Below are 18,514 nucleotides of genomic sequence, written 5' to 3' on the forward strand. Positions count from 1 at the left end.
TCTTCCTAAATTAATCAGTCAAGATCTTGAGAAAGTGAAACTAAAAGATTTGGAAAATGAAGTGGACCATAGGTTACTAGATCCCTCAAATCTATTAAATGCTTTATGTTAAATATACAATAACACTTACCAACTTTCTGATTATCTTATTTAAAATGCCACAAAAGCAATAAAAAAAAACTTTAAAAACAAGATGATCTTTTCAAAAATATGTTTTAGAGGGAAATTAGTATAACTGATCTGATGTAATTTACATAAAGGAATATAGTCACAGTAATCTACTATAAATAAAATTTGCTACGATTACCTTCCATATAATTTCCTCATATAAATTATTATTAAATAATCATCACAAATGTCCCTGTGAATCTTAATGTAGTCCTTATTTCACAAGTAACATCTAGAGTTTTAACTTGGGAGAAGCTTGTTAGCTATCTTCAGGTGATTTGTAAAAATTATTCCAAGAAATGATCCTTCAATGAGAATTTATCATGTTTACTTCCTTTTGGTTTTTCTCAACAGAATTTATTTTTCTGAGCAATATGAATTTGAAGAATACTATTTTGCAAATAATATTAAAAATAAATAGCAAAGTTTGCAATTTTAAGAATAAGGCAAATTAGATTATAATACTGTCTGACATTTTTTTCTATTTGTGTCAGGAGGATTACTGTGCTATGTATCCATTAAATTTTAAGTGTTATATATCTCACTAATATTTAACCAACTTTGCAAGTTATATGTGATTAACATTCCTAGACATGAAGATTTATTATATAAAATAAATGTTATAAAATTAAATTATAAAAGATAAACTTTACTACTATATAAAACTATATGCATTGTATTTATAATAAAAATAATTATTCGTTACAGTTGACTCAGTGAATCAGTGGGAGTCAGTTTGCCAAGTTCAATTCATACCACAGAGATGCAAGAGAGCCAAAGTGATTTAAGTCTTGAGTTCACTGTGTCATACCCTTTTTGACATCACTTTATTTTTTAACCATCTTCCAATGGACCGTAAAAGATGTATAGGAGTTGATGGTTTTGGTGGCTGAATTTATGTACAGAATCTCTTACTGAATTGGCCAATAATTGAGTTTGAAAATAGACCTTCTCAGTTAATGTAATTGTGGATAATCAAATGAAAATGTTTATATATTATCCCCCAACTGTGCATAAGTATAAGTATTAAGTGTGCTTAATAATTATTTGTATATTATATATATGTACACATAATCTAGAGTTATAAAATCTTAAACTATATAACCACAATAACACTGTATATACATATATTACAATATCTTAAATGATAAAAATATTCTGTTTTTTATTGTTGATTACTATGGCAATGGCAAAGTCTGTTTGTTGATTTAAAAATTGAATCAAAGTGAAATTATTTTTAGTTAAAAGTTTGTATGTTTAATTTATAATTAGTAAGCTATTACATGAGGAGGATTCACTTACTGGTTAGTTATGCAATTATGTATAACCTATACCAGATAAAGAACAGTCTATTCATTATAAGATTCAGTATTTAAGGAACTTGAAATATGCATAAATGTTTATATAAACTATTGTTTTCTTTAGAAAAGTTTTTATTGAGAATTAATAGAGGCAGGCTTTTTTTCTCACTACATATTTTTGACATGTTCACAACTTAGAAAAATATAGGAAATCCTTTGTTGTTTTGCTATACATTCTCTGTAATATGGTGACACTACAACAATTCCTGTGAACGTTCCTAAGAAAGGAAAAAAATCATGAATTTCAAGCTACACCCAGCTGTAAAAGTCTTTTTCAAAATAAATTACCTTAAAGCATCACCATATACTGTATCATCATACTGCATCAAAGGGTTAACAAATAAAACATACTGCACAGATATGTCCATTCTACTATTATTTATAAGTCTGAACTCTCAAATGATTCCTAGTAATCTTTCATACTGACTGCTCAAAAGTTATACAAGGTTGGGAATCTGCTACTCAAAGGAAATTGTAAGAAGTGTGTTGGTTTTATTTTTACAGTTGCACCAAAGATTGCCTCATCAGAATTCTGAACCACAACCATAGGAGGAAACATTGGAGAAGAGTACCTAGGAACATGAGAAGAGGAGTTAAAAGAAGATCAATGGAAGGGAAAAAATGGTTCTTAAGTGTGAAGTGGACACATAAACTCTCATTCAAACTATCTAATGTCAAGTAACTAGCATGGGTCAAGTTCTCTAGCTCCGCAGAAAGTGGAATCAGCAGACAAGCATCAAATGAGAGATAGAAAGTATGTACAATATCATATTTTGTATTTAAATAGCCATCTAAAAATCCCTTTTTCAACTTTTCTATAGTATTGAACCAGTCAAAATGTGGATGTAAAACATAGAGAAGGAACTAAGTCCCTCATTTGGGAGAGATTAGCCTTACTGTTGAATGGGTTCACAATCTTAAAAATCAGTTATATCTATTATCTAAAGGCATTTGCATTTTTCTTTTCTCTTTATGAAGCTGAAATATCAACCCACATCTATTTGAGGACATGCCTCCAAATGCAATTCTGACATAAATAGCACTGAATAACTTTGAGAGAAAAATGAATGGCAACCTAGCCATGCACAAAACCAGCACTTGCTTCTGTATATTTCACATTGAATAAACACAAAACACTACTTACTATTCCTTTTAACCTACTGCTGGAGTATGAATGGAATTGAATTTGGTTCCCTTTTCCTTCTCAATTTGTGTGGGAATATAATGGGAGTTTACAGAATTTAAGGTAAAGTTCATTAAGCAGTAACACTTTCTTTCATAAATATGAAATTCCAATAATGCAAATGGGCTTTTAAAGAGGACACTGGGGGAAAAAAATTACATGTGAGCCTAAAGGTTGTGTCTTACTCATGGTAAAGAAATACAGTCATGCTCATTTTAGTGGTATTGAACATACTTTGCTCTTTAAAAAAATATATTTTAAAATCCTTCTGTGGATTTGTTTCTGTGCACATAGCAGTTATTGCTTAGAAATAAGTATCTGAAAAAATATTCCCCTATCAAGCCAGTATCTCACTCCAACTACAATATGAAACTGCCATTCAGTATCTACCACCCCTCCTAACTCCCAGAGTTAGTGTTAGAAATGTCATTTTAAAATCCAGTGTGATTTTTTTTTCTTAAAAATAATTCGAATGAACAAATATAAACTGGCTATAAATGCACTGAAAAAAATTTCAAGGGAAGCTCACTATCATGGAAGCATAACTTCTCCATCCTCAGTCAACAAGTAACAAAGAGGGCAAAATCATAGTGATTTTAGCTGCCTTGACAATTGATATTGATTTTTGTGGCTAAATTGATGATGCAGGAATCTCTATCAACCAATATAATCAAAATGATTGGGTAAGCCATAGCTTCATAGTTCAATGAACATAAACTTTATTTTAAAATCGTGAAGGTAAGCCAGAAAAGGTAAGTGAAAAAGGCTTTTAGGATCTTAAACTTATTTTAAAATATTTGAGTGATGACATACATTTTTAGAGTTAGCCAGAGATACACGACTACATGTAACACGTTATATAAATATAATAATTACATGATATAATAATTATTACATAAAAAATGTGCTTATGCTACCAATATGCTTTCAATGTGAACTGCCTCTGTGATGAAGGCAGGTAGTAAAAGCTTGGAAAGCATCTTCAGGTTATATGTATTGGTATATTTATTTAAATTGAAATGTATTAATAGTCTGTTCAGAAAGGAGTATTCTAGTTTCCCAGACTGGAGGAAAGAGTGCATTTTCTAATTCTCTCTCAAAGGAACATGCTAACTTGGAGCTTATATAAAAGGAATAAAGCAACTCATTTACAATATACCTATTATAGATAAGCATTGAGGAAGATACACATATAAATAATGCAAAGTCCCTGCCCTTTAAGATCTAAGTCTGGTGGGGGAGATATGAAACATATTTTTAAAAAAGCTATGCTATTAAACAGAAAATAGCAATTCAAATGAATAAACATACATTAAGCACATACTAAGGCAAAAAACAAACAAACAAAAAACCTGACATAACAAACAGAGTGCTCACTTCTAAAAGGCTAAAGAAAACTTGTGTCCAGATCCTACCTCTGACATTTACTAGCTATGAGACTCCAGGCAAGTCTCTGAACTTCTAAATGTGCCTCAGGCAGCTCCCTTGGATTTATTTACTAAGTCATTGATGGATCACAGTCTTTCTTTGTAGAGGATGATTTCATATCAGGAGTTCTTCCTGCTGACGAAATCAGATTTTTGGTCTATTCAAACATATGCAATGCTAAACATCGGGAATACAGAGATGAAAGTAGGCAGGTCTTGCCTTCAAGAAACCTACAATCTTGTAAATAAGTAACTATAATACAAATTAGCATATGGTAAGTCTACAGGAATGGTCCATCCAGAAGGGTATAACAGATTTAGGAAGGAAATAGCCCTTCTACCTAACAGTATTTGGGATTTTTTCTTAGAAGTGAAATTGGAAGTGTGTATGCACAGATTCCCACAGATGAAGTTGTAGGGAATCATTCCACATCAAGTAGGAAATGGCATGAATAAAAATATGTACGGTACAATAAACCCGTAATTATTACATCAAATTTAATACTTTCATTTTCTATATGAGGCAACTGAGGCCCAAAGAGATGAAAGTACATGCTCAAGGTGACATAGACTGTAAAAAAGAATCCTTATTCAAATCCACGACCTCTGATCTGAAATGCAATAAGCACTTCACTCTGCAAAACTACCCTGGGCAGACTCATTGATGATGGAGTAATCAAGTTGGTTTGAAATATAGAGTACGTGAAGGGAAACGCTGTGAGAATTAGCATACATTAACAAAAAAAAAGTCCTTGAATTTCAGGCCAATGAGTTAGAACTTTATTTAATGGATAACAGGACTCCATTTAACAATTTTAAGATGTGGAATGATAGTCACATTTCTGCAAAAATAAAATTAAGTTGAAAGAAGTGACAAGATAGTAAACTTGTCATGTTGAAACAAAATCCCATTATTCACTTAAAATAGTAATGTGCTGAGGTAAAAGAAAATCCAGATTAAAAGCAAAAAAAAAAATTAAAAAGGAAAGCTCTCATCAAGAAATCATGGCATAGAAAAGGAGTAAGAAAGATTATCTGAAGAACTGGATAAGGGGGAGGTAATTATTCAAAACCCCAATTCAAGAAACCCCAATGAAAAGATTGTTGGTTTTGGAGTCAGAAGAATTGGGTTCAAGTCCCACCTTTGATTACCTATATGACCTTGGGCAAGTCATATACCTTCTTTGAATCTCAGTTTCCTTATCAGTAAAATGAAGCTTTTTCTAAATGTATAATGCTGTGATACTTTCACCAACCTGGCTTTTCTCTTCAGTATGCTTTCTGGCTTAATAACTCTCTTGTTCTATGGTACCTAGAACTGAATAGTCCAGATGACATCTGACAAGAGCAGAGTACAAAGAGATTATTGTCTCCCTATTTCTGGAAACTGCCTTAGTAAAACCCAAGATCACATTAGTTATTTTTGGTTTAAAGATAATACTGGTGATTCATATGGAGCTTGCAGTCTACTAAAACAGCAACAACAACAAAACAGATCTTTATCAGAACAATAGCTTTCTAGTCACATCTCTCACATTCTGTACCTGTGATGTTCATTTGTGTACCTATTTGTAAGACAATATTTATGTTGATTAAATTTTATCTGATTAGATTCTGCACAATGTTCTAGCCTGTTGAGATCATTTTGGAACATGGTTTAATTGTCCGGCGACGGTGATCTACAAATTTGATGAGCAAGGTATCCATGCTTTTATCCAAGTCATTAACAGAAATGTCAAATAGCACAAGGTTAAATCCAAATTTCTGAGATAATCCAATGGGAACTTTCTGCCACATTGACTTTAAACCATTAATGACTATTCTTTTGAGTGTGGCTATCCAATCAGGTTCTAATCCATCTAATATTGATATGGTCTGGGTTACATCTCTCCACAGGAATAGGATACAATAATTTATGAAAAAAATTACTAAAATCTAGGCAAACTATATTTGTAACTTTCCTTTCATCCTTAAAAATACTTTACTTATCATATCAGGAAAGGTAGTTTGTCATAATCTCTTGTTGATCAAGTCATATTGGCTCCTTATAATGACTGCTTCTCTTTTTAGATGCTGACCAATCATATCTTCATAGATTCATTATGGAAGTTTTCAGAAATAGAAGTCATTCTCACCAGCCTAACCTTGCAGACTCTACTCTGTTCCTTTACAAAAATAGAACATTTCCCTTTCTGAAATACTGGGGTGACATTCTATGATCTTTCCAGTATTAATGACAGTGGCTCAGCAATCACATCTGCCAGTTATTTCCATACTTGAGGATATAGTTCATCCAAAGCAGAGGTGTTCTGTACTTAATATGGCCTTTTTTCTCCACCAAAGAGAATGGCCTTTGTAATGAAAATGACAGAAACAAAATGATTAGCAAGGAATTAATAAGAATCCTAGTTAAGTGAGGAGTTAAGTAAAAAAAAAAAAAAAAAAGAATGAAATCCAGGGAAGGGAAGAGTCATTAAGGTAATGTGTTTGTTTCATTGTCCATTCCACACCACATCTCTTCCACCTATGACAAGACATGCTTTCTTTTCCTTCTCTTTCATTGTGCCATCCTACTCTTCACTTAGACAATGGAGGGAAAAACAAACAAACAAAAACAACAAAATGATTTTATCATTGAATAATACAGCTCACTGGGGCAGAAAGAGGAAATAGAATAAGTTATGAAAAGGAACACCAGCATGGTATAGAGGCATGAGAGAGATGGAGCCTTTCAATTCTATACTTGGCTTAATTAGAAAGAATTAGAACCTTGCTGAGAAATTTCCCTCTAAGAGTTAGTAATAGAAGAGATGAAATCTGGACAAAACCTGAAACATACACTAAATTTATGAAAGATTTCAAAAGTTTAGAGGAAAAATTAATGGGATGTGACTTTTTGTATCTGAAATCTTTTTTTTTTTTTTTTGAGGTATTTTGAGAGAAAAAAAAGAATGAGTTCTGGGTCATGTAATGACCAACAAGATGGAAAACATTTTCTGTAGTCTCCACTAATTCTAAAAATAATAAATAGAATTATGAGCTAAAGGTAGAGTAATCATAATTGAATCCTTGTGTAAAAATCTCAACAATGCAAAAGTCTTATGAATTAACAATGGAGAATGCTATTTTATAACGCACTCTTTCAGCACCCTTATCTTACAGCTTTCATCCTCTGTCAGGGCATACAAACTAATCCACCATCTTGTGCTTTGGAACTCAGCCACCCACTGCAGTCCCTGCCAGCATACCTCACCCCATGTTCCCCTCATTGTCCTGTTTCACCAAGTACCAGACATTACCATCTATCTAGCCACATAAAGAAGATAGGAGACAGGAAAGTGTAGGAGGGAGAGAATGAGATCCCTTCTTCCTGACATGACCCTTAGGTTAGAGAACCCTAAGCCTACAAAGACTGTTGGGTACATGGCAATGTGGCAAAAAGCAGTAGATACTGATCCAGCTCAATAAACTAAAGAATGGAGGGAACTAGGGCAGAGGGCTATCTCGTATGGCTGTACCAAACTCGAAGGAAAGGAAACTGGAATACAACTGAGCCTCCTCCTTTCACTCCAGAATCTACTTTGGGCAAGGATGTGGAGATAAGTTAAAAGTATATTCTGCAATGTGGGAGGTGGCTGAGAAAATTTTGCTGTTCAGTCCTGGGGATAAACCAATAGTACTTCCCAGATCAGTTAAAAAGACAAATGAGAATCTTGAGAGAAGAGGTTAAAAGTAAACAAATAGCAGAATTTATGAATTATATAACAGAAATACTTAGGAGAATAGAAAAACTTCAACTCATGGTGGCAAGTCTCTCTAATGAAGCAAAAGAGAGAACAATTTATTGGGAATAAAAACACCGAAGTGAAAGATAATCTGGAAGAGAAGTAAAAAGTAGTAATATTAAAAGAACATGATCTCTATGTATGAAAAAGCTATTGATCTCAAAGACAGAGACACCTTAAGGATCATTTATCTCCCAGAACATGACAAATTGAAAAACTTAAACAAAATAATGCAGGAAATAATACAAGAAAACTCCCCCAGAAATTCTGAATACAAAAAACAAAAATATATTTTGAAAGAATTCAGAGATTATCTCCAGAAACAAGGAAATTAGCATTTGTTAAGTGCCTACAATGTCTCAGGAACTGTGTTAAGCACTATACAAATAAAACCTTATTTGAATCTCACATCATCCCAGGGAGGTAGGTGTTATTATTATTATTATTCTCATTATACAAGTGAAGACTCTGAGGCAAGGTTAAATGAGTTACCTAGGGTTACACAGCTAGTTAATTATATGGGGCTAGATATGGCTCTTCTTGACTCTATTCCACTAAGCCACCTTACTGCCTCCCAGAAACAAACAAACAACAACAACAACAACAAAACTTATGCTTCAAACTTCATTTTTCATAATGGCTAAATTTAATAATTTCAATAACAACAAATTTTGCAAAAATCCAGGGGGAAAAAAAACGATTTTCTATTGTAGAGGAAAGTCAAACAACACAATGCATTATGTGCCCATCAAGAAGCGGAAAAAAATTTTCAAAAAAGTAAAAGAGTTCAAGATATAGCCTAAATTGACATACTCTGTAAACCTGAGCCTAATCATCAACTTTTAAAAAGGATATTTAATAAAAGAAAGGCATTTGAAATATAGCTGAAAATTAAAAGACATGATCTGATGATTCATTTTGCAAATACCTCAAATAATAGAAACATAAGGTAAATAAATACAACTAAAAAAGAAAAAGTAATGAAATACATTACAAATTGCTAAAGACTATTAAAATAGAAAGAAAATCTGAGTATCTGTTAGGATTAAGCAGTAGCAACAACACAGAGATGATTGAGATTATTTATTTTTAAGCTGCAAAAGTTAATGAAGATGAAAGTTGAATTTACATAAGTTGGAGAAGTGATGATGGAGGTACAGAACTGAAACATCACAAACTAAAATCCACAGTCTCCCTACAGATGAATCAATATATTTTGTGGGATGAAATTAGAGAATGGAGGGGCAGCTAGGTGGCGCAGTGGATAGAGCACTGGCCCTGAAGTCAGGAAGACCTGAGTTCAAATCCGACCTTAGACCAAATACTTGATGTATACTAGCTGTGTGACCTTGGGCAAGTCATTTAACCCCGATTGCCTCACCAAAAAACAAAACAAAAATTATAGAATGGAAGGGTGCATGAAAGGGGAATGAGGTGAATAGAAGGGAATGAGTTATGTATCCAAATAATACCCATGGAGGAACAACGAAGGGAAGATAATGCAATTTCTTAGCAAGAAGAGAGACTGAAGAGAATGGGAGATATAGCAAAGGGAAGAACTGAAACAAGCAGACAGACAGAGGTTGGTCTGAACCCAACAGGGAGAGGCTGTCTCACTGAAAAATGCTTCCATTTTGGAATAAGTATATTATGTTATGGGAGATGGGAATATTACATCGGGTCTAATTTGTGGAGTTGGTACACAGAGACCAATTCCTCTGAGAGTGTTGTAATTCCATGGATAAAAAGCTGCCACAGAAATAGGGAAATAAGAGTCACTGGGGATATCTGGCATCCAGAAGGACTGGAGGACAAGGATGAAAAGTCCCATGGCAAATAGGAAAGAAATGATCATTGCAAGAGAGTGGGGGAAGGGGCTATAATTGTACCACACTATTTGGGATATAGGGAAATTAGTACCAGAAGGCAATATTTCTATTCTTATTATGCCCTGCAAAAACTGATATTTCTAAGAATGAGGTACAACAGAAAGGGAAAAGGTCAAGATCTACGGGATAATAACACAGAAATAATTTAGAAGAGAAACTCAGACTGGGATTTTAGAAGTTTTGATGGCATGAGGAATTCAAAGAGACCAAAAAGAAGAAAAACATAATGAATATAATGACTCAAAGAATAAAAAAAGGAAATGGAAAGGGAAATGGATTAATAAAACAAGGTACAAAACTCATTTTTAAAAAGGTGCAGAAAGCAACAACAAAAATATATCCATTTCAAACCAATATCTTACTGATAATAGCAACTAATACTGATAAAAAAATTTAATAAAATCCCATCAAACAGATTATAGCCATTCATTCAAGAAATCATTCATTATGACCAAACTGGCCTTACACTAGGGATGCAAGGATGACTCAACATTAGGAAAAAAATCACATAATTAATCATATTGAAAACAAAAACAATACAAACCACAAAATTATTTCAACAGATGAAGAAAAAGCCCTTGACAAAGTCAAAATTCATTTATGGTTAAAAATACTACAAAGGATAGGCAGAGATGAATTTTAAAATATCTTATAAACTATCTACTAGACACTATTTTAGCTAATATTTATCTAAAATCAAAAGCAAATATCATAGGCAATGAGAATACATTTTAAAATCCCCAAATAAATACAATAAGTAAAGCAAGGGTGGCCACTCCCCTCACTATTATTTGACAAAACTCTAAAAATGTTATCGAAAGCAATAGGAAAAGAGAAATAAAAAATGGTGTAAAGATGTTTAATAAAAGAGATAACTGTAAGTTAAAAAAATAAAAGAAAAGATATGATCTGTTGATTCAGTTTGCAAATACCTTAAACAAGAGAAATATAGGGAAGGTAAATAAGAGATTTAACTATCCCTACTTACAGATTAAATGATTTTACTTGGAAAATAAGCAAAGAAACTAATTAAGATAATACCTTTAGCAAGTTACAGGTTACAAAATAAACTCACAAAAATCAATAGCATTTCTATAGATTACTACTAAAATTAAAGGGACAATTGTAAAAAAAGGAAATTTTATTTAAATTTTAAAATATATAAAATATCTGGGAGCCATTCTAACAAAGCACATTCAATACCTCCATAGATTTAACTAAAAAGTGTTCCTTTAATAAATACCACTTTAAATAAGTTTGAGAAATATTCAGTGTTCATAGATGGACTCTGCCAATATAATAAAAATGACAATATTACCAAAGTTAAAGTTTTAATGCTATACAAATCACACCATCACACTTTATAGAATGTGATAAAAGTCATAACAAAATTCATGTGGAGTAACTACAAAATATCTATGAAAAAAAAACAATGGAAATAATTAAAAGGAGGGATAATAATGAAAGTGAAGTAATACTTCCAAACCTCAAACTATATTATAAAGTAACAGTCATTAAAACCATTTTTTTTTATTTTTTTAACAGAGAACTAGCCAATTTTAATAGGCTAGATAAAGGAGAATAAAAATTAATTTAACTCAAAAGCTTGGTATTTGAAAAACCTGAAAACAGAAATAAGAAAGAATACCTTATTTGATAAGAACCTCCAGGAAAACTGGAAAGCAGTATGGTAGATATTAGGTTAAAATAACCATATTCCACAAATAAATTCAAAATGTATATGCAACCTGAATATTCATATAATCATTAAATTTAGAAGACAATTCATATATCACCAATGGGCTGGAGATGAATTCTTAAAAGATAAAAACAAGTGTAAAAGATAAAATCAATAACTTTGGTTATATGAAATTGAAAAGCTTTTGCACAAATAAAATCAATGCATCTAGTGTAATAAAGAAAACATTTAAATGGAACAAAAATGAAATTTCTTAGATGAGTCTGGTATCTAAAATATATAGACAAGTAACAGATATATATGAGATCAACAGCTACTCTGCAATAGATGAGTGGTTAAATACTTCTCAAAAGAATTGTAACCTATTAATAACCACTGGACATAATATTCTAAAATCACTAATAATAAGACAAATGTAAATAAAAACACTCCTGATGTTTCACCTCACATCCAGCAAATTGGTAAAGATGACAAAAGAGGGGAATGGCCAGTGTTGGAGTGTACTGAAAGATATGCACACTAATACACCGTTGAGGGAGTTGGAAATTGGTACAATTATTTTGGAAAGCAATTTGGAATTGTGGAAAAAAACTGACTAAAATATCCATAGCCTTTGAACTAAAGCTTCCCAAAAAAGTCCTCAGAAAAAAGTTATCCTGAACACAAGACCCTTGAAAATAACAGTGTCCTCCAAATTACCATACCCACTCCCAGCCCCCAGAGCCAGTAGTGAGAGGAGAAATCATTGTGGAGAAGTGCTCTTTCTTACTCATTACCACTTCCACCAGCTCGACAATTTTTGGTAGTGGTAATGACCAATTACCACCAACAAGTAGACACAGGAGATCTGGGAGTAGTAGAACCTCCCAGACATTTCCAACCCAGCTGTCACATACATCTTTACTGGAAGCAGCTCTTATGCAAAAGGGGCCAGCAATCCCCACCAACTACCCACAGGCCACCCACAGGGCAGGCAAGTCAATCCAGCTGAAGCATTAAGGTGCTCTGAGAGACAAATAGAAGGCAACATATATAAGGAACATCAAATCATCACTACTACCTTAACCATCTCTCCCTGGCCCAAGATCCTGAACCCAAGAGCCTCTGGAATTGCAATACTTCCAGCCCTGTGTCCACCTCCATCATCCTGGGAAATACTTTTTTTTTTTCATAATTGAAAAAAGTGTGTTTCGTTTGTTAAGAAAATGTGTCCCACCCTATCCCCTACTTCTTTGCAGAAGTGGTGTAGTTCAGGTGTGGACATTTACATATATTGTCAGGCTTCACAGATCTGCTGGTAAGGTTTGCTGAAACATTTTCCTCTCTATTTTTTATTCTTTCTTACTAAGCATAGCTTGCTAGGTAGAAAAGGTAGAGGGAACCAAAATGAAAAAATAAAAGCTCTTTTGAGGAAAGATTGGGGAAATTTGGGAGACAGTATGGTACAGTAGAAGCATTAAGAAACCTGGATCAAAACTCTTCCACTTGTGAAATTTTGGAGAAGTCACTTAGCTTTATAGAAGCTCAGATTCCCCATCTGCAAAACGAGGGACTTAGACTACCTGCCCTCTGTCATTCTTTAGATCTGTGAAGCTATAATATCAAATTTAAAAATGAGTAACAGTAAATCAGTATAGCAAAATTAGAGGATGCAGCTAAAGTAGCCCTCAAAAGGGGGAGAGCGATATTTGAATATGTTAATACAGAAAAATAAGAAAAATGCAATTTTAAAGATGAGAAAATAACTACAGTTGATGAAGTAGAGGATTATCATCTCCTTACTCCTGCAATGCCTTTCAATGTGGCCAAAGATGACTTTTTTTGGGGGGGAGGGCAGCAATACCATATTTCTGATTCATAATGAGCTAAAATCTCATTTTTTTCCCAACAAGCTGCTAACATTACTTACTCCATCCTATACTTGTGAAATTTATTTTTTGAACCCAAAAGCAACTTTATACTACTCAAAAGTTATTATTTTTTAAAAAATCAACAACCAGTTTATAAAAAATGTTCAAAAATCACTAATAACCAAAGAAATACAAAATAACTGTGGTACAATCTTATATTAAGCACATTGGCAAGGGTGGTAAAACATGACAGAATTAAATGTTGGTAAGGATATGGGGAAATAAGCATGATAATTTACTGTTGGTGAAGGTGTGAATTGATTCTTCCGAAGGAATATAAAATAGGACAACACTTTAACATTGGTTGAATTTGGGAAGTGGAGGGATTAACAAAAGCTAACTTCAAAGATTTTTTTTTTTACCATAAGTGACTAAAATAATGTTGTGATTGACAGCCCATAGCAATACAGTGGGATACCATGTGAAACATCAAAAAGAAGTGTATATCTTCAAAGATTCTCAATGTCTGCTCTTAAATATATATTCTCAATACCCACTCTAAAATAATTTGTTTTAGGAAAGCAATAATTTTGTTTCATTTGTCTCCTTAAAGCAAAAGCAGTGTTGATTCTTTTTAATGATTACCTATGAGAGGATAAAAGAAAAATCTATTTATATTGGATATACTCTCTGAAACTACTGGAAACCATTGCACCACTTTCTACGTGAAACCTTTACTGATCTTCTCAGATGCTATTGTCTCCCACTCAGAAAACCAAACTACATACACACACACACACACACACACACACACACGAACAATGTATCTATGTATATGCATATAATTGGACTTATTTGTATTTATATATGTATTTTCCCCTGGCAGAATGTAAGTTCCTTGAAGGTAGGAACTATTCCATTTCTTTATTTCATAGTACATACAAGGCATTTAATAAATGTTTGTTGAAAAAGAAATTAACAAACAGTTTGATTCTATCATAGAAATATCAGTTGGAGATATTCAACCTTATTAGCTCTTATACCCAAATCACTTATTTCACCTTTGGGAAAATATATTAGAGCATCAAACCCATCTAGTTATTATTCTGCCTCTTTCCTCTTCTTAATATTCAGTATAACAAAAAAAGAAAATACCCCATCCATTTTATATTAGGCTTCTGGTATGTATGCATACTATATTTTATTGGATACTGGTCCAAGAAGGCAATCAGCATTCAACGTGTACAAAATTAGCCTATCAGTAATTATAATTTCAAGATAGTTTTCTTCATCTTAAAGGTAAAACTATCCATTTTATTCCAAAATGCATCATCTTAATGAGAAAAGCTCTCTTTTTACATGCAAGGCCAGCTTTCTCCCTCCAACACTTCCCCCTCCTTCTTTAAATCAAACTGAATAGACAAATTCACCAGAAGAGATCACAAATTGCTTTGGCCAAATTTTTTCTAAAAGCTTTTAAAAATTCTATCTCAACATTTTATTTGCAGGTTTATACACACACATACACACACACACATATTTATTCTACATATATTCATATATGTACATATACCTGTGTACACATACTTCACATATATCTGTCGAAGGAATGAGGATAAGTCAGGTTCATCTTTTCCACTGTTATTTAGGAACTATGATGTTCTTTGCTAACAAAATGAGAAAAAAACAAACAAACAAAAAACAAGGTTTATATTTCCACAAACTCAATGAAAAGCCCAAGAAGCACACCAGAGTAAGACTCTGATCATTGTCTGTAGCAAGAAAGACATTGAAAGATCGGAGCTTCTCTAGTCTGTGAAGGAAGACTGTAGCTTCAGGACATAGGATTTCCTGATTTTAGGCACTCTAGTAAATAGGTTTTGACTAGCTTGATTGAGGACTATTATTAAATCTGACACCAAGGTCTCAGATTTTTCAAAAGTGCTAGTTGCGATATCCTCTTCAATGGATACAAGTTGGGATGAAAAGACTGCACCTAAGTTGCAGTGTAGTAGCTAATTCAACATTTCAGCCAAGTTTAGTACGATAGAATAGCTCTCAATTTTGGATATCTTCTAAAGCAGTAATCAGGCTCACAAACAAAACTTCCGTGTTAACAGTTTCCATGCCAGGACTCAGTAATACTGCTGTTAAACTCCCTTTGTCACTGGTCCAGGTATCACTTAACAAAGAGTTCTGTTAATTCTGATCACCTCAAATGCCCTATAATGCTGACTTCAGGTCTATTTCTTAAAAAGCTACTCATTGAGAATGTGGTCTTAAGCTAGTTCCTAATGATAGATGATTTCTTCAGATATAAGACTTCTTTAACTTTTTACAACTGAAGAAGGGAAATGCCTGAAGTTCCTTCAAAGCAGTTGTTACAAATATACAAGGTGTCTCTGCAGATAATAGATGCAGAGAGAGTTGTAGCATGCATAGAACTGTCAATCACTAAATATTTAATGAGGAGCAAAAATATGGCAGTTTACCTGTTCCATACATTTCAACATTACTATCTGGAGAGTGGTAAAAGCAGCAGTAAAAATAGAATTACTCAAAATTACAGGGTATTATGATATTGGGTATTATGCTTTGATACCTCTACCTCCAACAAAGGATTATCTACACTGAAGTCAGCAAATAATTTTAACATTGGTATTCTGATTAATTGCCACACTATGCACAGTAACTACATAACCTTTGCCTACATCTATTTCCATAGGTGATTCTGTAGGTGAGTTCTCAAAAAATGCTGAGAGTGGAATATTTTCCTCCTGGACATGGAAGGGCTCCCATTCCCTTTATCTGCAACACATTTTTAATTTTACTGTATTTTATTTTATTTTGTTGAACAGGAGAAAGGCTCTGCCATATTCTAGCAGAAAGTTCCAAGTTCAGTGTTACTATTTTCCTGTGGGTCAACTGGCTCATTCTATTATTTGATCTTGGGTTGCACATTCATTCATGTTGGTAAAAGCCATTTGCTTAACACAGATTCTGATATTCTGAACACAACACCTTTTCAACTAGAAATACCTGTGAATTGTACATCTGGAAAGCTGCAACAAATTAGTTTTCTGTTCTTTAATGACATAAACTTTGATACCAAGGGTGTTTTCTTTAGCAGGAGATATTTTAGATTATCTGCAACTTTCCTTTTCTTTTTCCAAATGAATTACACAAGATGATAGCACAAAACTTGGACAAGCTGCTGTTTGGTCTGACAGAGCTCTCTGGCAGAAGTATGAGCATAATGGTCTAGTAAAGGAAGGGGATATTCTTTCTTTTCACATGTTATCTGGAATTCAGTAGAAGCTCTAAAGTCTTCACAGTATTAGCTTCAACAATCTCTTGTAGGCTGACTTGTATGAGCAGGCTGAAGCTGGGACAAAGAGACAGTGATTAAGATTAGTAGTTTTACTGATCTCAGAACAGTCCTCAAGAATATGCTGAATTGCTAGAACCACCTAAAGTTAGTAATGATAACATTGCCTGTGAGGTCATTTCTTTATCATTCTTCTCTGTTCTATAGATCACTCCAAATGCAACATACATACACTACATGCATCATGGCTTCTGACATTCTAAATCTTCTAAACCTTTCTGTAGAGCTTCTCCTCCAATCCCAGGTCATCTTGCCCTGGATCACATACCAACCTTGCACATTCTGGAAGTTCCCTCTCTGGAAGAAAGGTTGTATGTGTGCCTGTTGTACCAATTACTAGTACATTCTTCTTGAGGTCAATGTTACACTGATGTCGCTTGAGCATATCCAGGCCCAGAAGCATATCCATGGGTTGCTCCTCTATTATAGAAAAAGAACATGCCAGAAAATCTCCTTCAATCTGAACCTGAGCTAGATGCACCCTACCAATAATCTTCTGGGTTCCCACACCTTTAGCAATCCCTGCCCACCGCTGGTCCACAAGTCTCATTATATTACACCGTACTGCACAAGCTTGGCTCATGATCGTCATCTGAGCGCCTGTATCAACGAAGGCTTTCACAGGATGTCCATTCACTTTGCAGTTTATATATAACATCACTACTTGGCCAAAGCTCTCAGGAGCCTCTTCCATTGCTATGGACATGTTTTCTACAATGTTCTGTTGCCTGATGGCTTCTTCTATCTTGGCCTGTGCTTCCAGATCAAAGGGGTCAGCTGCAAGGAGGTGAAATCTCTCTTCCTCTCTTAAGGCTTGGTGTTCTTGTTGTTCTATCAAAACCCTAGTAAATTCCTCAAGATCCCCACTGAGCAGGGCTTCTGCCAGGGATGGGTTGCGCTGCTTGAGCATTGCCAATTCACGGGGGTTGGAAAGTAATATGTCCCGAAGGACTGCGTGGACTGCGGGGTTGTCCGTGACCTGTGGGGCTGCAGCCATTCCCGCCAAGCTGTCTGACGAGTGTGCAGGCCGCAGGCGCTGGGAGCCCGATGTGCCTGGCACTGCTATACTGCTGAAGTCTATCCCTGTGAAATCACCAGGAGTGCCAGGATCTTCATTCTGCACCTGCCTTAAAATCACTACATCACCATCTCTCAGGCCATAGGACGCCAAAGACCGATGGTTGTCTTCGAGAGGGTTCTCTGCAAACACAATCTGCGCCTCCTCCGCAGATATACCAGACTCCAGCTCGCAGAGGACCCGGAAGTTGTAGAGCTCGAAGTCCCGGTCGACCTGGATGGAGAAGGTCACCTCCGTGGAGTCCCTCCGCACGCAGTACACGGTGAGCTGCATGGCCGAGCCTCCCTGGCCGGGCCTCAGGGGAAGGCTGCGGCCTGGGGGGCCACGGAGTCTCGCGGCCCCAGCACGGGCCCCTTTCCTCAGGCCGTTGAGCATTCAAAGAGCAACTGTCACTTTCTGTGGAGCCGACTCTCCTCTGGGGAGGCCGAGTTCTTCTCACTCCTCAGCGGTCCTAGACGCCTGCCAGGGACAGCTGCTGCAAAGCTCACCGTAAAAGAAATTGGCCGTAAAAAGCGATGTCAAGGGAAGCGTAGTCAAGTAGCCTCACTCAGGCTTCCCAGCCTGCCTTACGTCAGGGCCCTGGAGCTGGTGGGGAGGGTGGGGAGACGCAGCGTGAGAGCTTCCATCAAATTTTAATTACTTCCCTTATCATACCTTGAGTTTGATTCCAGCCAAGTGTGGTCATA

The 18,514-nt window shown here is 34.8% G+C and overlaps 1 pseudogene; it reads right to left on the reverse strand.

The window, feature by feature from the left end:
* Positions 1 to 16,958: 16,958 nt before the first annotated feature.
* Positions 16,959 to 18,101, reverse strand: LOC114054030 (annotated as a pseudogene).
* Between the last annotated feature and the right edge of the window lie 413 nt (positions 18,102 to 18,514).

Source organism: Vombatus ursinus, unplaced genomic scaffold (genome assembly GCF_900497805.2).
Source record: "Vombatus ursinus unplaced genomic scaffold, bare-nosed wombat genome assembly UNPS02014812.1, whole genome shotgun sequence".
Taxonomy (NCBI): Eukaryota; Metazoa; Chordata; class Mammalia; order Diprotodontia; family Vombatidae; genus Vombatus; species Vombatus ursinus.